General features: G+C 39.4%; 1 long non-coding RNA gene across 2 annotated transcripts in view; it reads right to left on the bottom strand.

Moving 5' to 3' along the window:
• Nucleotides 1–8897: 8897 nt before the first annotated feature.
• Nucleotides 8898–20709, bottom strand: part of LOC116889295 — a 31236-nt gene continuing 19424 nt past the window's right edge. For both annotated transcript variants that reach the window (XR_004386372.1, XR_004386373.1), the window contains 2 exons: nucleotides 19150–19250; nucleotides 8898–9194 (listed from right to left, as the gene is read on the bottom strand). This is a non-coding gene — a long non-coding RNA (uncharacterized LOC116889295). The remainder of the gene's footprint in view (nucleotides 9195–19149; nucleotides 19251–20709) is intronic.

The raw sequence follows: 20709 nt of genomic DNA on the forward strand, positions 1-20709 counted from the left end.
AAATTTGTAGTAGAAAACAAAGAGTTAAAAACTTCAAGATACTATCATAGGCAAGAAATGCTAAAAAAAAGAACTCCAATAGCACAAGTAATGAAATGACTCCAAGAAATGACAAATGGATTACATGGAATTAAAAGCTGGGCTGGGGATGCGACTCAGTGTCTGATTAGTTTGCCTGAGGCTCTGCGTTTGGTCCCCAGCATTGCATTAATCAGGCATAGTGGTACACGCATAAGCTTGTGATAGGAGACTCAGGAGGTCAAGGTCTCTTCAGCTAGTGAACTGGCATGCCAGTCTTGGTTGCAGGAGATTTCTGTCTCAAAACAGAGCAGAAAAGAAAATAAAAACTTCTGCACAAGAGGAACAGTCCCCAGAGTGATGTGATAGTATATAAAATGTGAGAAAAATCTATGTCAAGTATACATCAGACACAGGTCAATCTATGAAACTCAAAAGAACTGTAAAGATTTATCAGTGTAAAAACAAATCTCCCAGCCAATAGATGGCCTAATGAATTGAATAGACAGCTCTCGAAAGAAGGTACACAATTGTCCAATAAATATTTGAAACAGTATTCTACATCCTTAAGCCATCATGAAAACGGACACTAACAAAACCCTGAAATCCCGTCTCACCCCAATCACAATGGCTAACATCACAAAAACCAAATCAACAAATGCTGGCTAGAGTATGGGGAAAAGGAACCTTATACACTGCTGGTGGGAATTGGAACTCGTGCAGCTACTATGAAGACAAATGTGGGAATTTTCAAACAAAACAAGAAAACTGCAACTACCACACAAACCAGTGCTATTACTCCTGAGTTTACATCCCAGGTATTCTAAGTTCTACTATAGACAGACTTACATATTCATCTCTATTTTTGCACTAATCCAAAAAGCTAGGAAATGGAACCATCATAGATGCCCATCAGCAGATGAATGAATTAAGTAAATATAGTATATATATGCAACAGAAAGTTTTCAGCTACAAATATTGAAATCAAGACACTTACAGGAAAAAGATGGAATTAGAAATCATTATGTTAAGTGAAATAAGCCAGACTCGGAAAGATAAATATTGTGTTTTTTCTTTTATGTGTGGGTATGTGTGTACGTGAGAATGTAGGGTCATGAATCTAGAAAGAGGACTGTGAGAGAGAAAGAAGATATCTTAAAGTGGGGGATGGAAAAGGGGATATTAGAATATATGTGACATTAAGGCAGAAGAGGATATTGTGGGGGAAAATGGAGACCAGCAAGAGCTACAGGGGAGGTGGGGGGAGGAGAACAGAGGGAGTACACCAATAAGAACAAGAAATATATGAAAATGCTAGAATAAACCTTATATCTTGCATGCTAATTTTATTTATTTCCTTATTTATTATTTTAAATATGGAATGCTTGTACATTGGTAATGCTAATCTATCTATCTACTCTGGATTATTCTGACTTCAGTATATGTACAGCCAAAGTGAGCCTATGTGTGCTTATTTAAAAGTTAAATCAATTACAAAAACAAATCCACCTTACAGTAGCCTAAAATGGGCATATCACTGTATGTTGTATCCAGAGTATTTAATATTGCAAGTGTAACCCTCAGTGCTCAATAGGTATTTTATTTAATTCCCATCATACCATACTTCTCTAGACAGATTTTCATAGACCTGTGATCAGAGTATACAATGGTAGTGATTCTTTGTAAATATTTTTCAAAAAGAACTCCGAGGGTTTTTATTTACACAGCAATCAGGAAATCACTGAAAAGTTGACAAGCTAGATTTCTATGACTAACAAGAAAATAACAGCCCTGCAGCACACGATTACTGCAGTGAACTACTTAACTTATTTTTCCTAAATATTATCTATGTATTACATAAAAATACACACATTTAATATAATTAAGACTGTTCTATATGCCTGTCATGACTTGCTTAACAGTAGGGATGTAGTCTCAGAATATGTTAAATGATTTTTGTGAACACCAGACTTTACTTAAACAAACTTAGATGGTTGCTATGTGCATTCAAGATACTAAACACAAGATGTATTATTCTGCTGCAGGCTGTTTCTTCTTAAAAGTGAATAGAGTATACACTCTAATAACAGAAACTACATAGTAGATTTAGTTTTATTAGCATTCACAAACATAATAATTGTTATGATGCTGTTGCAATGGCCCAGGCAACACTAGGCAAAATGAGAACTTTTTAGCTACGCTCTAATCTTACGGAATTACTGCCAGAGATGCATTCCATGGTTGACTAAAATGTTGCCATGTGGCAAATGACTATATACAGTGGTATATATACACTTTTAATAACCTCATATACTTCATCCATGTCATTTGAATACTATATTATGTTTCATTATTTCCTTGTTATTAGACTTCAGTTTATTCCATTATACCACTATTATTTGACTTATGGTGAATTTAAGTAAAAAAAGTACATCACTAAGCAAAGAATTCCACTTTACAGACAGAGACATAGGGAGCCTTGAGTACTCTTCCTTTCTCAGCAAAACAATTCTAAATGGTGGCAATGGTTTTGACAACTTCCACTCAGAGTATGAAAATTGTACCAAAGACATGCAGAAAATGAAATATAAATTATTTGATAAAACATGCTAAATCTTGGTGAGAGTCTGTGGCATTTTAGCTGTTACTAAGCCACGACCAGCTCTCTCTTTTCTCAGGTTAGTTTGTAAGAAACTCTACTCCAGGTAGGTGTGGGTTCCAATATAGCGTCGCGGTGGATTACCAAGAGCACCACATTACCAGAACTTTTCATCTTCCCTAGCTCAGAGTTCTGGTTTAAAAGTGCTGGTCCTCTGTCAAGTCGTGACCCGTTGCCTGGAGGCTCTGCTGGAAGAGACTACATCAAAATTACTGACTTAGCACCTTTTCCATAGGCCAGAGATTCCAGAAGGAAAAGCCAAGGAAATTAGCATGTTGCACTTTGCACATTCCCCAGGACTCGGAGATTCTCCTACATGGACCAGATGAGTTTTTCTCATCTCTCAAACTAGGAACTCTGAAGATGTTTTCGGTCTTAGCTAGGGTTTCCAATGCTGTGAACAGACACCATGACCAAGGGCTACTCTTATAAGGACATTTAATTGGGGCTGGCTTATTCAATCCATTATCATCACACCTACACACACACACATCCATCCATCCATACATATAAGTTGTTTTTCAAAGTCTAAAAGCAAAGCCAGATGTGGTGGAATGTGCTTGTAAACACCAGAACTGTGTTGATGGAGACATTCATTTCCCCAGGGTTTTGAAGAGCTTATGGAAGTAAGAAATTCTATCTAAAAACAAACTGAAAACAAACAAGGTAGACTTCACTTAAAGAGTGACAGCCAAAGTTGTCTTCTTGTCTTACCATGTGTGCTGGCTGTTTTATGCTAATTTGACACAGGCTATGGTCATTGGGAGAGGGAACTTCCCTTGATAAAATTTTCCCATATAAATTGGCTTGTGGACAAGCATGTGCATATTTTTGATTGATGATAGATATAGGGGAGTGCAGCTCAGTGTGGGTGGTGCTACACCTGGGCTGGTGGTCTCAGATGCTACAAGAACGTTGAGCAAGCCAGTAAGCAACGTTCCTCCATGGTCTTTGCACCAGTTTCTGCCTCCAGGTTCTTGTCCTGAGTTCCTGCCCTGATTTTTCTGGATGAAAGACTATATGTAATACACACACACACACACACACACACACACACACACACACACACACACACAGAGAGAGAGACAGAGAGACAGAGAGACAGAGAGACAGAGAGACAGACAGAGACAGACAGACAATGTGAATGACCTAAATATAATTAGATCAGCCTAAGATCTCTGTGGAGCTTTGTCAAATTAGTGAAATCTCTGTGATGTAGCAGTAAAGGCAGAGCATCAGCTTAGCGGGAAGCTCAATGGAGAAGACAGAATAGATAAAACCACTGTCGCCTGCGGCTAAGGATTGGCAGTAATGGTTCATACAGCAGGGAGGAATACATAGGCAAGCAGTGACATAGGCAAGCCCCACACAGGTGGTGATGGGAAATACTATCCAAAATTGTTACAGTATGTCAGGAAAAAATAGCAAATTGAGACAAAAGTATGGAACGTGAGAAAGAAACAAGATGTGATCCATACACTGTGCAGGGGTGCAGGAAACAAAAGTAATGTGTGAGACGACGCAGATGCTGCACGGGGTAGACAGGCTCTGGGCCTGCCCCCAGGGACGGGGTCCTTATACTGCTACGTTGCTGGCTGTGTGTCTACTGTGGGCATGGCTAAGGAAGGAGGAAATCAGGAGTTCATTTCCAAGTGAAAGCCTGTCAGATTCAGCATTGACTTGACCTGACATTCCTCAGACCTGTGGGAATCCACCATCACCCCATACAAATAAAATAGTTCAGGACAGTAACCTTTGAGGAAAGATGAGAGAAAACAGCGTGTTCTTTTTGTAGTGTGGTGAAGCAACTTAAAGTAGAGAATGAAGAAGACGATCAGATCTTTGCAGAATCAGGAGCATCTTCAAAAGCAGAAAATGTTCAGAATTCCAAGGAAGTTTAGAACACATAGACAATGACTCTGAAAAAGATAACTGGGAGAATAAAAATGCATGCCAATCTAAATCACTTGATACTGTGTCATTCAGTGCTCTCCAAAATGATTCTGTGAAGAATACTAAAGTTTAAAGGAAGCAAAAGCAAGACTGGCAAAGCAAGGTCAAGAAGACCTTCTTTGGAGGTTAAAACTGAGAGATGGCTCAGTGGTTAAGAACACTGACTGTTCTTCCAGAGGTCCTGAGTTCAAAAATCCCAGCAACTACATGGTGGGTCACAACCATCTGGAATGAGATCCCATGCCCTCAGTGTACTTATATATAATAAATAAATAAATAAATCTTTAAAAAAACTAGTTAAAATGTATAGCATAAAGAATACAGTTGTTGGGCTGGAGGGATGGCTCAGTGGTTAAGAGCACTGACTACTCTTCCAGAGGTCCTGAGTTCAATTCCCAGCAACCACATGGTGGCTCATGACCATCTGTAATGAGATCTGATGTCCTCTTCTGGTGTCTGAAGACAGCTACAGTGTACTTACATATAAATAAATAAATCTTTAAAAAAAAAAAAGAATACAGTTGTTAATAAGGAAATGGAGAAACTGCAACCAGAAGCTGCTGAACCCTGCAGTCAGTTACATCTGAGAATAGCACAATGAGAAACTAAGCCTCAGTGAGCTTGACTACTATGGAATGGTAACAAATTGTTGTACTATATTAGAAGTGAAGAATTTACAGCTTGTTGTTTCAGTGTGTGTGTGTGAGTGTGTGTGTGTGTGTGTGTGTGTGAGATGGGATCCCTCTAGGCCCCCTCAACATGCTCACCCCAGAGCTATATAGCTGGGACCACTGCACAGACTATCTTTGAGAATGACAGTGTAAAGATAAATGTTTCAAAGGAGGCCAGATACTAGATACATAAATGAAATTATAAAATATAAAATGAAGCTTTTTATTTTGGATAAGTTTGCTGTGATAGTTTGAATATGCTTGGCCCTGGGAGTGGCACTATTGGGAGGTGTGGCCATGTTGATGTAAGTGTGTTACTGTGGGTGTTTGCTTTAATACCTTCATCCTAGCTGTCTGGAAGCCAGTCTTCTGCTAGCAGCCTTCAGATGAAGATGTAGAACTCTTAGCTCCTCCTGCACCATGCCTGCCTGGATACTGCCATGCTCTTGCCTTGATGATGATGGACTGAACCACAGAACCTATAAGCCAGCCCCAATCAAATGTTGTCCTTTATAAGACTTGCATTAGTCATGGTGTCTGTTCACAGCAGTAAAACCCTAAGATATTTGCTAAAGAAAATACTTAAATAAGTATAAGAAATTAAAACAAGTTTAAAAGGAAGTTTGGATAATTCTAGAAAGTAGGTTTAAAACATTGATTTTGAGGCAAGAGGTCTAAATATTCTGTGTTAAAAAAAAGGATGCTATTTCCCCAGGGGGCCTCTGCCCATTGTAACAGAGGGACACACGTGGTGGAAAAATACTACTCCTGAAAGTTGTCCTTGAAACTCCACATGAACTAGAGTCAATAAAAGGAGGTAATTCAACAACTAACAGATACAAGCTATATTTTTAGATGTAAGAACTAAGTATTTTGTATTTTATCTTATTTTTTATTTATTTATGTATTTTTTTTTAATGTATGAGTGCTCTGTCTGTGTGCCCAGAAGAGGGCACCAGATCACTTTACAGATGGTCATGAGCCACCATGTGATTGCTGGGAATTGAACTCAGGATCTCTAGTGCTGTTAACTGCTGACCTATTCACCATCCCTATCTCTTTTCTATTTTGAGATTCTAATTATACCATTTCCCCCTTCCTTTTCCCCCCACCATACCCTCCCATACACTTTACTCTTCCTCGCTCTCTTTTAAATTCATAGGCTTGTTTTTCATCAATTATTGTTCCATGCATGTCAAACTAATTATTTTACGTAACTTCTTCACAAATAAGTATAGCAATTTCAATGATCACAGCTTGCATAAAACTTTATTATTTATGATTTTAAAGTGTGTATGTACATATACATATATGCATGCAGAGGCCAGAGACCAACGTCAAGTATCTTCCTCTACCACTCTTCCCTTTCTTTTTCAGGGAGTACCTCACATTTAAAATTTTTTGACTTAAAGGATATATAGAAAAAGTCTAGTAAAACAGAGTCACTATCAGTTTTATCTAAAAATCAGAAAGTAAACTGGACAAAATAAATAATTTAAGCTCATGATATCCCACTGACACATTAACAATATAGGAATGAGTAAAATGTATTAAAATTAATAATGGTACTATGTATGTTTTATTTTTTTTTTAGAGTTATTCTTGTATTTTTAATTTTCCATAATGAGATGTATTACTTTAATAACAATAAGAAAAAGCCAAGGTTTCCTCTTAACCTTGAACAGGAAAATGAACAATAGAAACAAAAAGATAAAGGGGAAAAATAGCCAATAAAAACATGCAAATGTAAACTTGGCCTACTATCAGTAAAGGCCCTTACAAATAATAAATCTTTTTCATGTCCAAAATTGGCAAATGTATTTAAAAAGGGGTATTTTTCAAGGGAGTATACCAGCTTTCAGGGCAACAGAAAACACCCATTTCTGATTCTTTAAAAGGATGGCCAGGGCACAGTGACACACACCTTTAATCCCTGCACTTGAGAGGCAGAGGGTTGGTGGATCTCTGTGAGTTGAGGCCAGCCTGTTCTGGGCAAGTCAGTCAGGGCCACACAAAGAAAATCTCAAAAAACCAAAAATAGAACAAAGCAAGCAAAACACACACACACACACACACACACACACACACACACACACACACACACACAGAGAGACAGAGAGAGAGAGAGAGAGGAGAGAGAGAGAGGGAGAGAGAGAGAGAGAGAGAGAGAGAGAAACCCCAAGCCGAAACAAAGGATGAAAGAAAAGGAGTTGTTTTGTGTCGCTTTACACCACTTACAGGCAATTGTATAAATTACAGCTTAAGACATTACCATTCTGAAATTACATTTAGCAGTGTTCAACAGACATCCCCGCCCAACACATAAGCCAAGCAGAAGAAATTTAAGGAACTACCATTTCTTTAGACTCTAACAGTAGCTACAGAAGTCAAGTGGAAACAATGAATGTGGAAATTCTTGTGCAAATGGTTACTTCTCAAATGCAGAGAATTCAGATGGGTAGAAACACATGTGTCAAAGTGCAGGAGCCTAGATTGCTTCTTGGATCATAAAAAATTCTATCAGTTATAAAGCAACGAAAATCACATGGAATATATTATCTTACCATAATGGAGTTGATCAACCAAAAATTAGAAAAAGAGATTCCCAGTCTCATTTTCTCTACACCATAGTCAGTTGTGGGTCTGTGTTACTTACCAACTACTAAAAAGAGAATGGAATGATTGTAACATGAGCGACCAAAAGCAAAGTGGGCTGGGTTTAGGCCAGAGGGATGATGTTGGGCAGCTGTGGGGTGTGGGACCAGAGGTGGTAATGTAACATTTTTGATAATACAAAATCCTAGCAATGTATCAGAGACGTATGTTCTTTAAGTGTTAGGGATAGGCCTGGAGTGTAAGGGGGTAGAAATAGCATGGTAATAAAAGGGTAACATTTAAGGAATCTGTGGTGTTAAATACCCTGTATCCCAAATATGACGGTCATAGATTCATAAACCTACATGTGATAAAATTACATAGAATTAAACTCATACACATACATAAATGAGTGTACCTATAAGTAGGAAAGAAACATCAATCAGCTTAGTAGATTATATTAATTAATGTCCATTTTCTACTTGTTTATTTATTTTTGGAAGATGTCATCAGGGAAAAAGTTAAAGGAAAGGATATATGTATTCACATAACTACATATAAATCCACAACTGTTTCTGTTAGCATTCTATCTAAGCTCAACCCCCACAGTTACCTGGCAAGTCAGGTATGCTCCACCCCCACAGTTACCTGGCAACAGTCAGGTATGCTCCACCCTCACAGTTACCTGGCTGCTTGCTCTTCTCACTCTCTTGCTCTTCCCCTCCCCACTTCCCTCCATGTGCTCCTCTCTTTTACTCTTCTATTTCTCTCTCTCTCTCTCTCTCTCTCTCTCTCTCTCTCTCTCTCTCTCTCTCCCCCTCTCTCCCCTACTGTCCTCTTAACTCCCCTCCCCAGACCCTGAATAAACTCTACTCTATGCTATATTGTTGTGTGGTGGTCTCAGGGGGGAAGGGACAGTCAAAGTATGGGCTCATGAGGAAACTTCTATCCCAGGACTTCCACAGAACATGCAACTCTCTCTTATCTTATAAACACAACAGTTTAAAATTAAACTTTTTATTAAAGCACTTTTGGAAACTACAGGAAATTATGCATAACATAAAGGTTGAAGAGTCTTACATTGAGATACAAAAAATTCCTTAGGAAAAAAATCATATTCAACTACATAAAATAATTAAAGTGGGGAAAAATATCATAAACATCTAAATGAAATGGAGGTTTCCTTTGCCATACCACTGAATGTTTTGTGGCTATTTAAGAGTGAGCATGGACTAAGGAGACGGTGCAGTTGTAGTGTGCTGCTGGCAGCTGTGAGCTTCTGAGCTTGATCCTGAACTCTGGAAGAAAAAAGCAGAATTGAGCACCGAGCAATTCCCTAAGAAAACAAATCAGCCACCGAAATACAATCCAAGTTGCAAGGGTTTCTTGAGGTGTTCCTCAAGTTATTAGAACAGCAACAGGAGCAAACCATCTGTAAAGTTATCATTTGATACACAAACCAGACGAAAGTTTCAACGGAGCTCTGGCTTCCACTGGTTTATCAGCAGCACATGCTCATAACCCCATGTTCCTAGGAAATGAACCTCTGGTAACAAGAAAACCTAACAGCATATTCAATCAGTGCTGAATCCCTGTTAGCTCTGGTGTTTCCCTCAGCTGTAACAGTAACAAAACACCTCCATCAACTTAAGAGGAAGGCTTTACTCTCCTTCAGTTTCATTCTCTGGTTACATGGTCCCACTGCTTTGTGTTTATGGTAACATAATAGATCATAACTGGAATATGTGGCAGAGGAGGATTAACTACTCCAAGCAGTTGGGAAAGTGGGGAGGTGGGGAATAGCCTGTAATCTCAATGTGCCTTCACAGAGCATTCCCCTACTGCTCTAACTTCCTTCCAGTAAGTTCCATTCCTGAAAATTCTGCTGTCTTTTCAACACTCCTAGAGGCTACACACCAAGTCTTTAATATGCGGGGTCTGCATGGAGGCTTTTTGATCCAAACAGCACCTAGGGAAATCTACCAAGCAGATGTGTGACCTCTGATTCAGGATTAGATCTCCCCTTAGGTATAAGGTGGTGTAATAGCAGTGCCTATTTCAAAGGAGTGTTAAGAATGAAATATGTCATTAGAACTGTACCTGGCTCAAAGTGGTGATAGAAGGCTGGCTCCTGTTGTCACTCTTTCCACTCAGGTTAGTACGTTTTGTAAGGTTTGTCTGTGTGTACATTTGAATATGTCGTATGTCCTATGTGTGCATATGCCTGTAGAATCCAGAAGAGGGCACTGGGTTACCTGGTTGTTTTGAGTATCCTAACACGGGGGTTTGGGACTGAACTCAAGTCCTCTGCAGAGCAGCAAGCACTGTTAACCATGAGCCTTATCTCCAGTCCCCAGAAGAATTTAAAAAACATCAATATCTTAAATGAACTCACTTGTCCTTCCCCTGAAAGGGTAATATAAACCCCATTTGTCTCCATTTTGAGGACCAAGCCTGATTTGAAAAAAGGCCATAAAGCACCAACTTCAGGAATAGACCATAAGTCCCAGAAAGTAGGCCATAAGACACCGCCTCAAGAACAGATCATAAAATTCAAAATAAGATCATAAAACCCTCTCCCAAAGAACAACCTGGGGATAACCACAAAATGGGGAAATACCTTATCTCAGAATGGGCCATCTGTACTGGGTAGCCCTATTTCACCACATGGTTGAACATTCGTGACATAGGAATGCAGACTACTGACTACGTGTGACGCCCACCCCCCCCATCAATGAAATTTTAAATTACCTATCCTTCTAGAGAGTTCCCTCCAGTTCCCTATAAGAAGGTCTCCATGCCTTTGTCTGGGGTCACCATTTCAAAGAATGGCTGTCTTCCCCATGCTGGTTATTGCTACAGAATAAACACTTTGTCTTTGCATAGTATCTGAGTCTGAGTTCTTCCTTCAGCAATTTTCAAAACCTTACGTCCCTAGTCCACTGTCATGCCTGGTAGGGCCTGTACAAACAAAGAACAATGGCTATAAACTATAGATAGCCTGAATCCCTAGGCTGATGCCCTGTGTGCTTACTTCTTTTGTTTTAAGGTTCTTTCTTTTCAGTCTCCTGCTTTTGAGAATTGTTTTAGGTGTTTATAATGAGTAACGATATAACAGGGAAAGAAATGTTCCAAGGGGGTATTATTCTAATTCAATGTGTGTGTGTGTGTGTGTGTGTGTGTGTGTGTGTGTGTGTGTGTGTGTGTGTGTGTGTGTACTCGCTCGAGAGAACACATTAGTTCCTGGATGAACATGGTGGTGCACACCTGTGATCCTAGCACATGGGTGACAGAGGCAGGAGGATCTGCAAGTTCTACACCAGTCTGTACTACATAGTAACTTTCAGGCTAGCCTGGACTACAGAGGAAGAGCTTGTATCGAAAGAAATCAAACAAATGAAACAAATGATGTAACAAACAAACTCCTGAAACACAGTAGGAATTGGAGGTTGAGATGAGCCCAGCATACATTAAGCCTACGACTTTAAAAAATGTCCCTCTATTCCCAATTCTTCAGCAATAATAACTGTCACCCTATGGGAGGTAGTATGAGATGAGCAATGTGCTTTCAAGGATGTCACAGGGCAAAGGTCCTGTATTGCATGTCTCACTCTCCATCTCCCCAATTCACCTTGGCTTTACCTTTACCCAATGTCTTAAAGGTGGAAGGACACAATATTACAGAGCCAAGGAACTACTTTCCTAGCCTTCCAAAATAAAACTGAATATTAAGACTGTTGTAATCTCAGCACTTTGGAAGCTGAAGCAGAATGATCAGTGAGTTCAAGTTCAGCCTGGGGCTTCAAAGAAAAAATACCAAATCCTCTCCCAACTCAAGATTTATTGGTTACAAAATGGCTGAAGCGCTTAAAAGAAAAAGTCCTCTTCATATTGGCCACTGTTGATTGGTGTTAAAATCTTTTATAACTTAGCTACTCTGAGAGTTTAGTGAGTAAAGGTTGCATGTGATGCTAAGTGCACGATGAGTTCAGTCCTTGAGACCCTCACGGTAGAAGGCGAAAACCAACTCTAGCAAGTCGTCCTCTGACATCCATATGCATGCTGTAGTGCACACACAGACACAGACACACACACACTAAATCAAAGTAAACACATTCTTAAAACACACTTTTATAAAGCATACAACTTTTTTACTTTCTGGTTTTTAAAATTCACATTTATTTGTTGTACGTAAGGCAGCAAAAAGTGTATGCGTGCATGCGCAAGGCATGCGGTTGTCAGACAGTGGATAGCTTTCTAGGAGTCGTTCTTTCCCCACCTGAGGTTCTGGAGACTGGAGCTCAGCACCACAGATTGGCGACAGGCACCTTTACTGTGCCACCTCATTAGCCCTGTATTTGTCTTTTGAAAAAATTGTAATACAAACATTTTCCCCACTGTTTACTACTTGCCTTTTTCACAGTAATATTTGTATATGCTTTTAACTGTGACTTTATGCTCTAAATAAGCTTATATTACCCTCTCATCATTGAACTAGTATATCAATCATTGTTAAAATTCTGAAAAATTCACAAGTATCTAAGCTAAGGAAAAGGGTAACTCAGAATTACCCATCACCATTCTGAAGGATTGGTACATTTTCTCTACAGATTCTTCAGGTAACTGTACATACATGAACCCATACATATAATGAAATAGAGATTATATTTTATAGATTGCTATAAAATATTTTGAGTTGTTGAGTATTATTTTCATAGAACTAAAAATTCTTCCAGAATGGTATTTTATTTAGATAGGGATACTGTATTTATATTTTTAGCTTAAAGTTTAAATCATTTTGAGAATTTCCTGCGTGAGAATGCATTAGATAATCCTGATCCTTCCCCACTGCACATCCTCCCACTGAAGAATACTGACAGTGGAGAGACAGTGTCTTCCCCTGCCCTTTCCTCAAATTCATGAACCCTTTATTCTTTAATTAAAAGGATTGTGTGTAAACACGATTCCATTGCATCCATTTAGTATTACTGTCGATATGTATCTGTGTTTAGGGCTGAACACTAAAGCTTGGATATCTACAAAGGCTAGGTAAAGGACTAGGACAGAAAAAAAGGATCTAAGAAAGAAGAAATAGAATACAGTATGATAGAGAGATAGAGGAGAAACTAGAATAAGAGGACTAAATGGGGGAAAAGAGGAAAGAAAATAAAACAAGGATTAAGGGTAGAGATAATACTAAAGCCTTCTGAAAAACCATATAGAAAGCTACTATTGTAGAAGCTTCCTAAAATATACACATAAGAACGGAATTCAGGGACAGGACCTTCCAGTCTCCACCTGTACCCAGAGCTAAGGCTGTCCCACAGCTGTCTACACTCAAAACCTACCTGGAGAGAGCTGGTCTCCCAGGAGTGCTCTCACTCCTAAGATCACAGGCTCAAAGGCCCACAGGAAGGACAAGCTCCAGTCCGAGACAGCAAGACCAACTGGCATCAAAGATAACCAGATGGTAAGAGGCAGGCGCGAGAACCTAACCAACAGAAACTAAGGCTACTTGGCATCATCAGAACACAGTTCTCCCAAAAAAGCAAGTACTGGAAACCCAAAATGCCAGAAAAGCAAGATTCTGACTTAAAATCACATCTCATGATGGTGACAGAGGACTTTTAAAAGGACATGAGTAACTCCCTTAAAGAAATACAGGACAACGAAGGTAAACAAAGCCCTTAAAGAGGAAACACAGAAATACTTAAAGAACTATATAGGAAAACACAACCAAATTGGTGAAGGAATTGAACGAAACCATCCAGGACCTAAAAATGGAAGTAGAAACAATAAAGAAATCAAAAAGAGAAAAAACCTTGGAGATAGAACAGTGAGGAAAAAGATCAGGAGTCATAGATGCAAGCATCACCAACAGAATATAAGAGGTAGAAGAGAGAATCTCAGGGGCAGAAGATGCCATAGAAAACATCGACACAACTGTCAAAGGTAATGTAAAACGCAAAAAGCTCCTAACCCCAAACATACAGGAAATGCAGGACACAATGAGAAGATCAAACCTAAGGATAATAGGTATAGAAGAGAGTGAAGACTCCCAGCTCAAAGGACCAGTAAATATCTTCAACAAAATCACAGAAGAAAACTTCCCTAACCTAAAGAAAGAGATGCCCATAAACATACAAGAAGCCTACAGAACTCCAAATAGATTGGACCAGAAAAAAAAATTCCTCCTGTCATATAATAGTCAAAACACCAAACGCACAAAACAAAGAAAGAATATTAAAAGCAGTAAGGGGGAAAGGTCAAGTAACATATAAGGGCAGACCTATCAGAATCACACCAGACTTCTCACCAGAGACTATGAAAGCCAGAAGATCCTGGCCAGATGTCATACAGACCCTAAGAGAACACAAATGCCAGCCCAAGTTACCGTATCCAGCAAAACTCTCAATGAACACAGATGGAAAAACCAAAATATTCCATGACAAAACCAAATTTACACAATACCTTTATACAAATCCAGCCCTACAAAGGATAATAAATGGTAAAACCCAACATAAGGAGGCAAGCTACACCCTAGAAAAAGCAAGAAACTAATTGTCTTGGCAACAAAACAAAGAGAAGAAAAGCATACAAACATAATTTCGCAACCAAATACAAATATAACAGGAAGCAACAATCACTATTCCTTAATATCTCTCAACATCAATCGACTCAACTCCCCAATTAAAAGACATAGACTAACAGACTGGATATGTAAAGAGGACCCAGCGTTTTGCTACACACAGGAAACACACCTCATTGACACAGACAGACACTACCTCAGAGTAAATGGCTGGAAAACAATGTTCTAAGCAAATGGTCCGAAGAAACAAGCTAGAGTAGCCATTCTAATATTGAATAAAATCGACTTTCAGCCAAACGTTATCAAAAAAAATAAGAAAGGACATTCCATACTCATCAAAGGAAAAATATACCAAGATGAACTCTCGATTCTGAATATCTATGCTCCAAATGAAAGGGCACCTACATTCATAAAAGAAACTTTACTAAAGCTCAAGGCACACATTGCACCTCACACAATAATAGTGGGAGACGTCAACACCCCACTCTCATCAATGGACAAATCATGGAAACAGAAAATAAACAGAGACATAGTGAAACTAACAGAAGTTATGAACCAAATGGGTTTAACAAATATTTATAGAACATTCCATCCAATAACAAAAGAATATACCTTCTTCTCAGCACCTCATGGTACCTTCTCTAAAACTGACCATATAATCTGTCCCAAAACAGGCCTCAACAGATACAAGAAGACTGAATTCCTATCGGATCACCACGGACTAAGGCTGGTCTTCAAAAACAACAAAAACAACAGAAAGTCCACATACACATGGAAGCTGAATAATGCTCTACTCAATGATAACCTGGTCAAGGAAGAAATAAAGAAGGAAATTAAAGACTTCTTAGAATTTAATGAAAATGAAGGCACAGCATACCCAAACTTATGGACACAATGAAAGCTGTGCTAAGAGGAAAACTCATAGCTCTGAGTGCCTTGAAAAAGAAACAGGAGAAAGCATACACTAGCAGCTTGACAGCACACCTAAAAGCTCTAGAACAAATAGAAGCAAATACACCCGGGGGAGTAGAAGGCAGAAAATAATCAAACCCAGGGCTGAAATCAACCAAGTAGAAACGAAAAGGACTATACAAAAAAATCAACAAAACCAGGAGCTGGTTCTTTGAGAAAATCAACAAGATAGATAAACCCTTAGCCAGACTTACCAGAGGCACAGACAAGGTATCCAAATTAACAAAATCAGAAATAAAAATGGAGAGACCTAACAACAGAATCTAAGGAAATCCAAAAAATTATCAAATCGTAACACAAGCCTATACTCAACAAAACTGGAAAATCTAGAGGAAATGGACAATTTCCTAGACAAATGCCAGTACCAAAGTTATATCAGGAATAGATAAGCCATCTAAACAGTTCCATAACCCTTAAAGAAATAGGAGCTATTAAAAGTCTCATAAACAAAAAAGAGTCCAGGACCAGAGGAGTTCAGTGCAGAATTCTATCAGACCTGTGTAGAAGACCTAATACCAATTCTGTCCAAACCGTTCCACAAAATAGAAACAGAAGGAACCCAATTCCTTCCATGAAGCCACAATTACATTTATACTTAAACCACACAAAGACTCAACAAAGAGAACTTCAGACCAATTTCCCTTATGAATATCGATGCGAAAATATGCAATAAAATTCTCAGAAACTGAATCCAGGAAAGCATCAAAACAATCATCCATCATGATCAAATAGGTTTCATCCTAGGGATGCAGGGATTCGATATATGGAAATCCATCAACGTAATCCACTATATAAACAAACTCAAAGAAAAAAAAAAACACATGATCATCTCATTAGATGCTGAGAAAGCATTTGACAAAATGCAACACTCCCTCATAAAAATCTTACAGATCAGGAATTCAAGGCCCATACCTAAACATAGTAAAAGTAATATAATATCAAACTAAATGGAGAGAAACTTGAAGCAATGCCACTAAAATCAGGGACTAGACAAGGCTGCCCACTCTCTCCCTACTTATTCAATATCGTACTCAAAGTCCTAGCTAGGGAAATTAGACAAAAAAAAAAGAGATCAAAGTGATACAAATTGGAAAAGAAGTCAAAATATTGCTATTTACAGATTACATTATAGTATACTTATGTGACCCCTAAAATTCCACCAGAGAACTAAGCAAAGTGGCTGGATATAAAATCAGCTCAAACAAATCAATAGCCTTCTTCTACTAAAAGGCGAAATGGGCTGAGAAAGAAATTAGAAAAAGGACACTCTTCACAACAGTGACAAATAATATAAAACACGTTAGTGTGACTCTAGCTAAGCAAGTGAAAGTTCTGTGTGACAAGAACTTTAAATCTCCGAAGAAAGAAATCAAAGATCTGAGAAGACGGAAAGATCTCCCATGCTCACGGATTGGCAGGATCAATATAGTAATAATGGCCACCTTGCCAAAAGCAATCTACAGATTCAATGAAATCTCTATCAACATTCCAACTAAATTCTTCATAGAGTTAAAAAGAGCAATTTGGAAATTCATGTGGAAAAGCAAAAATCCCAGGATATCAAAAACTATTCTCAGCAATAAAAGAACTTCTAAGGGAATCACCATCCCTGACCTTTAGCTGTATTACAGAGCAATCGTGTTAAAAACTGCATGGTATTGGCACAGAAACAGTCAGATAGATCAATGAATTGAAGACACAAAAATGAACCCATAAACCTACGGTCACTTGATCTTTGACAAAGGAGATAAAAACCATCCAATGGAAAAAAAATAGCATTTTCAAGAAATGATGCTGGTTCAATTGGAGGTCAGCATGTAGAAGAATGCAGATCGATCCACCCTGTACAAAGCTTAGGTCCAAGTGGATCAAGGACCTCCACATCAAACCAGATACATTCAAACTAATAGAAGAAAAAGTTGGGAAGCATCTCGAACACATGGGCACTGGAGAAAATTTTGAACAAAACACCAATGGCTTATGCTCTAAGAACAAGAATCGACAAATGGGATCTCATAAAACTGCAAAGCTTCTGTAAGGCAAAGGACACTGTGGTTAGGACAAAACGGCAACCAACAGATTGGGAAAAGATCTTTACCAATCCTACAACAGATAGAGGGCTTATATCCAAAATATACAAAGAACTGAAGAAGTTAGACAGCAGGGAGGCAAATAACCCTATTGAAAAATGGGGTTCAGAGCTAAAGAAAGAATGCACAGCTGAGGAATGCCAAATGGCTGAGAAACACCTAAAGAAATATTCAACATCTTTAGTCATAAGGGAAATGCAAATCAAAACAACCCTGAGATTCCACCTCACACCAGTGAGAATGAATTAAGATCAAAAAAGGTGATGACAGCAGATGCTGGTGAGGATGGAGAAAGGGAACACTACACCACCTTGGTGGATTGCAAAGCTGGTACAAACATTCTGGAAATCAGTCTGGAGGTTCCTCAGAAAATTGGACATTGTACTACCTGAAGATCCAGCTATACCACTCTTGGGCATATACCCAAAGATGCTCCAACATTCAACAAAGACACATGTTCCACCATGTTCATAGCAGCCTTATTTATAATAGTCGGAAGCAAGAAAGAACCCACATGTCCTTCAACAGAGGAATGGATACAGAAAATGTGGTACATTTGCACAGCTATTAAAAACAATGACTGCATTCTTAGGCAAATGGATGGAATTAGAAAATATCCTGAATGAGATAACCCAGTCACAAAAGAACACAGATGGTATGTACTCACTGATAAGTGGAAATTAGCCCAAAAGCTTGGAATACCCAAGAAACAATTCACAGACCATATGAAGCTCAAGAAGAAGGAAGACCAAAGTGTGGACATTTCAGTCCTTCTTAGACGGGGGAACAAAATATTCACAGGAGGAAATATAGGGACAAAGAGTGCCCCACCCGAGGATCCATCCCATATGCAACCACCAGACCCAGTCACTATTGCTGATTCCAAGAAGTGCTTGCTGACAGGAGCCTGATATGGGTGTCTCCCAAGAAGCTCTACTGAAGAGCCCTATTGATACAGATGAGGATGCTTGCAGCTAACCATTGGACTGAACAAGGGGATTCCAATGGAGGAGTTAGAGAAAGGACTGAAGGAGCTGAAGGGGTTTGCAACCCCATAGGAAGAACAACAATATCACCAACCAGACACCCCAGAGCTCCCAGGGACTAAACCACCAACCAAAGAGTACACATGGAGGGACCTGTGGCTCCAGCTGCATATGTAGCAGAGGATGGCATTGTCTGGCATCAATAGGAGGATGGTCCTGTGAAGGTTCTTTTCCCCAGTGTAGGGGAATGCCAGGATGTTGAGGCGGGAGTGGGTGAGAGTGGGACCATCTTCATAGAAGCAGGGCGGGGAGATAGGAGAAAGTGGAACAGGCATAAAATTTGAAATGTAAATACATAAAATATGCAATAAAAAAAGGAAAAAGAAAAAGAAAGGAATTCACACAGAGTCACTGTATAGTGGAGGAGACAATGTCTAAACTGGATACTTTATGCCACTAATTAAAAAGTCCAGTGTGGAGTTCAAATGGATCACATTGTGAGTCACTGAACAAAGGAGTTCTGTGGTCCTTCCCCAAATATTATAGACTACTGCCAAAACTCTTTGTTGCTCCCAATGAGCTGATGGTAGGTTTGATTGCTGAAAACAGTACTTACTTATGTCCTCAAGCATGAAGAGGTTGAGCTCTTGCCTAATTAGAAGTTCAGCATTGCTCACTGATTAGTGTTTATGGTGCTAGAAGGTCCTCTGCACAGTCCTGGAGGAGAAACACAGGCATCAATCTGTTGCATGTAATTTTAGAAAACACACTTGTTCTTTCTCAAGAGCTCCGCTGTGGTCTTGGCTGGGCTCTGTGATCTGCAGCCTTCCGTCCCACTGAGGTCTGCCAACTATTAGCTCTGACACTTTTCCCATGAATGCTGGGCGCTATGATAGCTCTCCAGTGGCCACCATCCCGAAGCTAGCTGTGCCAAATCGCCAATAACTACCCCGCTGTGCCCTTTCTCTGCTCACCTTTGTTCTGTGGATAGAAAATACCAGACAGTTCTAACATTTTAAAACCAGCCAGATAACATAATTGCTGGGCACAGAATCTATTGTCCTAAACTCATCAGCTACCTTCTACCAGGATTCAGCTGGTTCTAGTTACCCCCAGGCCTTACAGGACATCTGTGCTCCTCTCCCCAAAGCCTGCTGACCCCTCTCTATCTCGTCCTCTCCTCTTCCTCCAGGGACCCGGAAATCCCACCATTTTTCTCAGCCCAGCAATTGGCTCCCGCTGTCTTTATTGACATAATCACGACCCAATTAGGGAAACAATACCTCCACCTACAATAATATCTAACTCAGCTACCCAACCTAAAACAACTGGCCTATAAGATAAGCTGGTCCAACAGTAGCACAAATGTTTAGAAGTAACTACCACTTTCTGATTGGATTTAAGGCCCTCTACATGAGACAGAACCTATACCAGACACAGCTAAAGGGGCCTAGAATCTAGGACTAGATAGGTCATCAGCTTAGGGAAAAACCCAACACTATTACTCTGTTTAAGGGACCCAGGAATAAAATGACTTCTAAAGACATACCAATATAGCTATAGTTCACAGCATCATTCTACCCTCATCAGGGAAGCTTCTTTTGCAATAGATGAAAATTAACAGAGACCCACAACTGGATACTATGCAAAAGTGAAGACACTTTGAAGTATTCAGTCCTAAATAAGACATCTTCATCAACCTCTCCTCTGAAGGGAAACTGCTACAACATGTACAGGGCCTGTACAGGTCAAGCCAGATGGGGTACCAGTGCTAAGGAAAAGGTGGCCATGGAGTCCTACCCGTAACCAAGCAGTTATTTGCAATTGATACGTACTGGCAAAGGGAAAATCAGCTTTCTCCAATGGAATGTCACTGGATATCAACCACAGTCCAGGCCAGGCCCTATGCCTAGTAGTACCTGGCCAACACAGAACAAATTCCACAGGATATTTTTGTGTGTGTTGGCAGGTGTATGTGTGTGGTGTTGTGTGTGTGTGTGTGTGTGTGTGTGTGTGTGTGTGTGTGTGTGTTGTTTTGGCATTTTTGTTTTACTGGTCCTTTGATTATTTCTGTTTTCATTTCATTTCTTTTATTTTGAGGGGATGGAATAAACATGAAGGTGGGTGAGTAGGGGCAGAATCTGGGAAGTTGGGAAAAGGTCAAAAAATGATCAAA

The sequence above is a fragment of the Rattus rattus genome, chromosome X (genome assembly GCF_011064425.1).
Source record: "Rattus rattus isolate New Zealand chromosome X, Rrattus_CSIRO_v1, whole genome shotgun sequence".
NCBI lineage: Eukaryota > Metazoa > Chordata > Mammalia > Rodentia > Muridae > Rattus > Rattus rattus.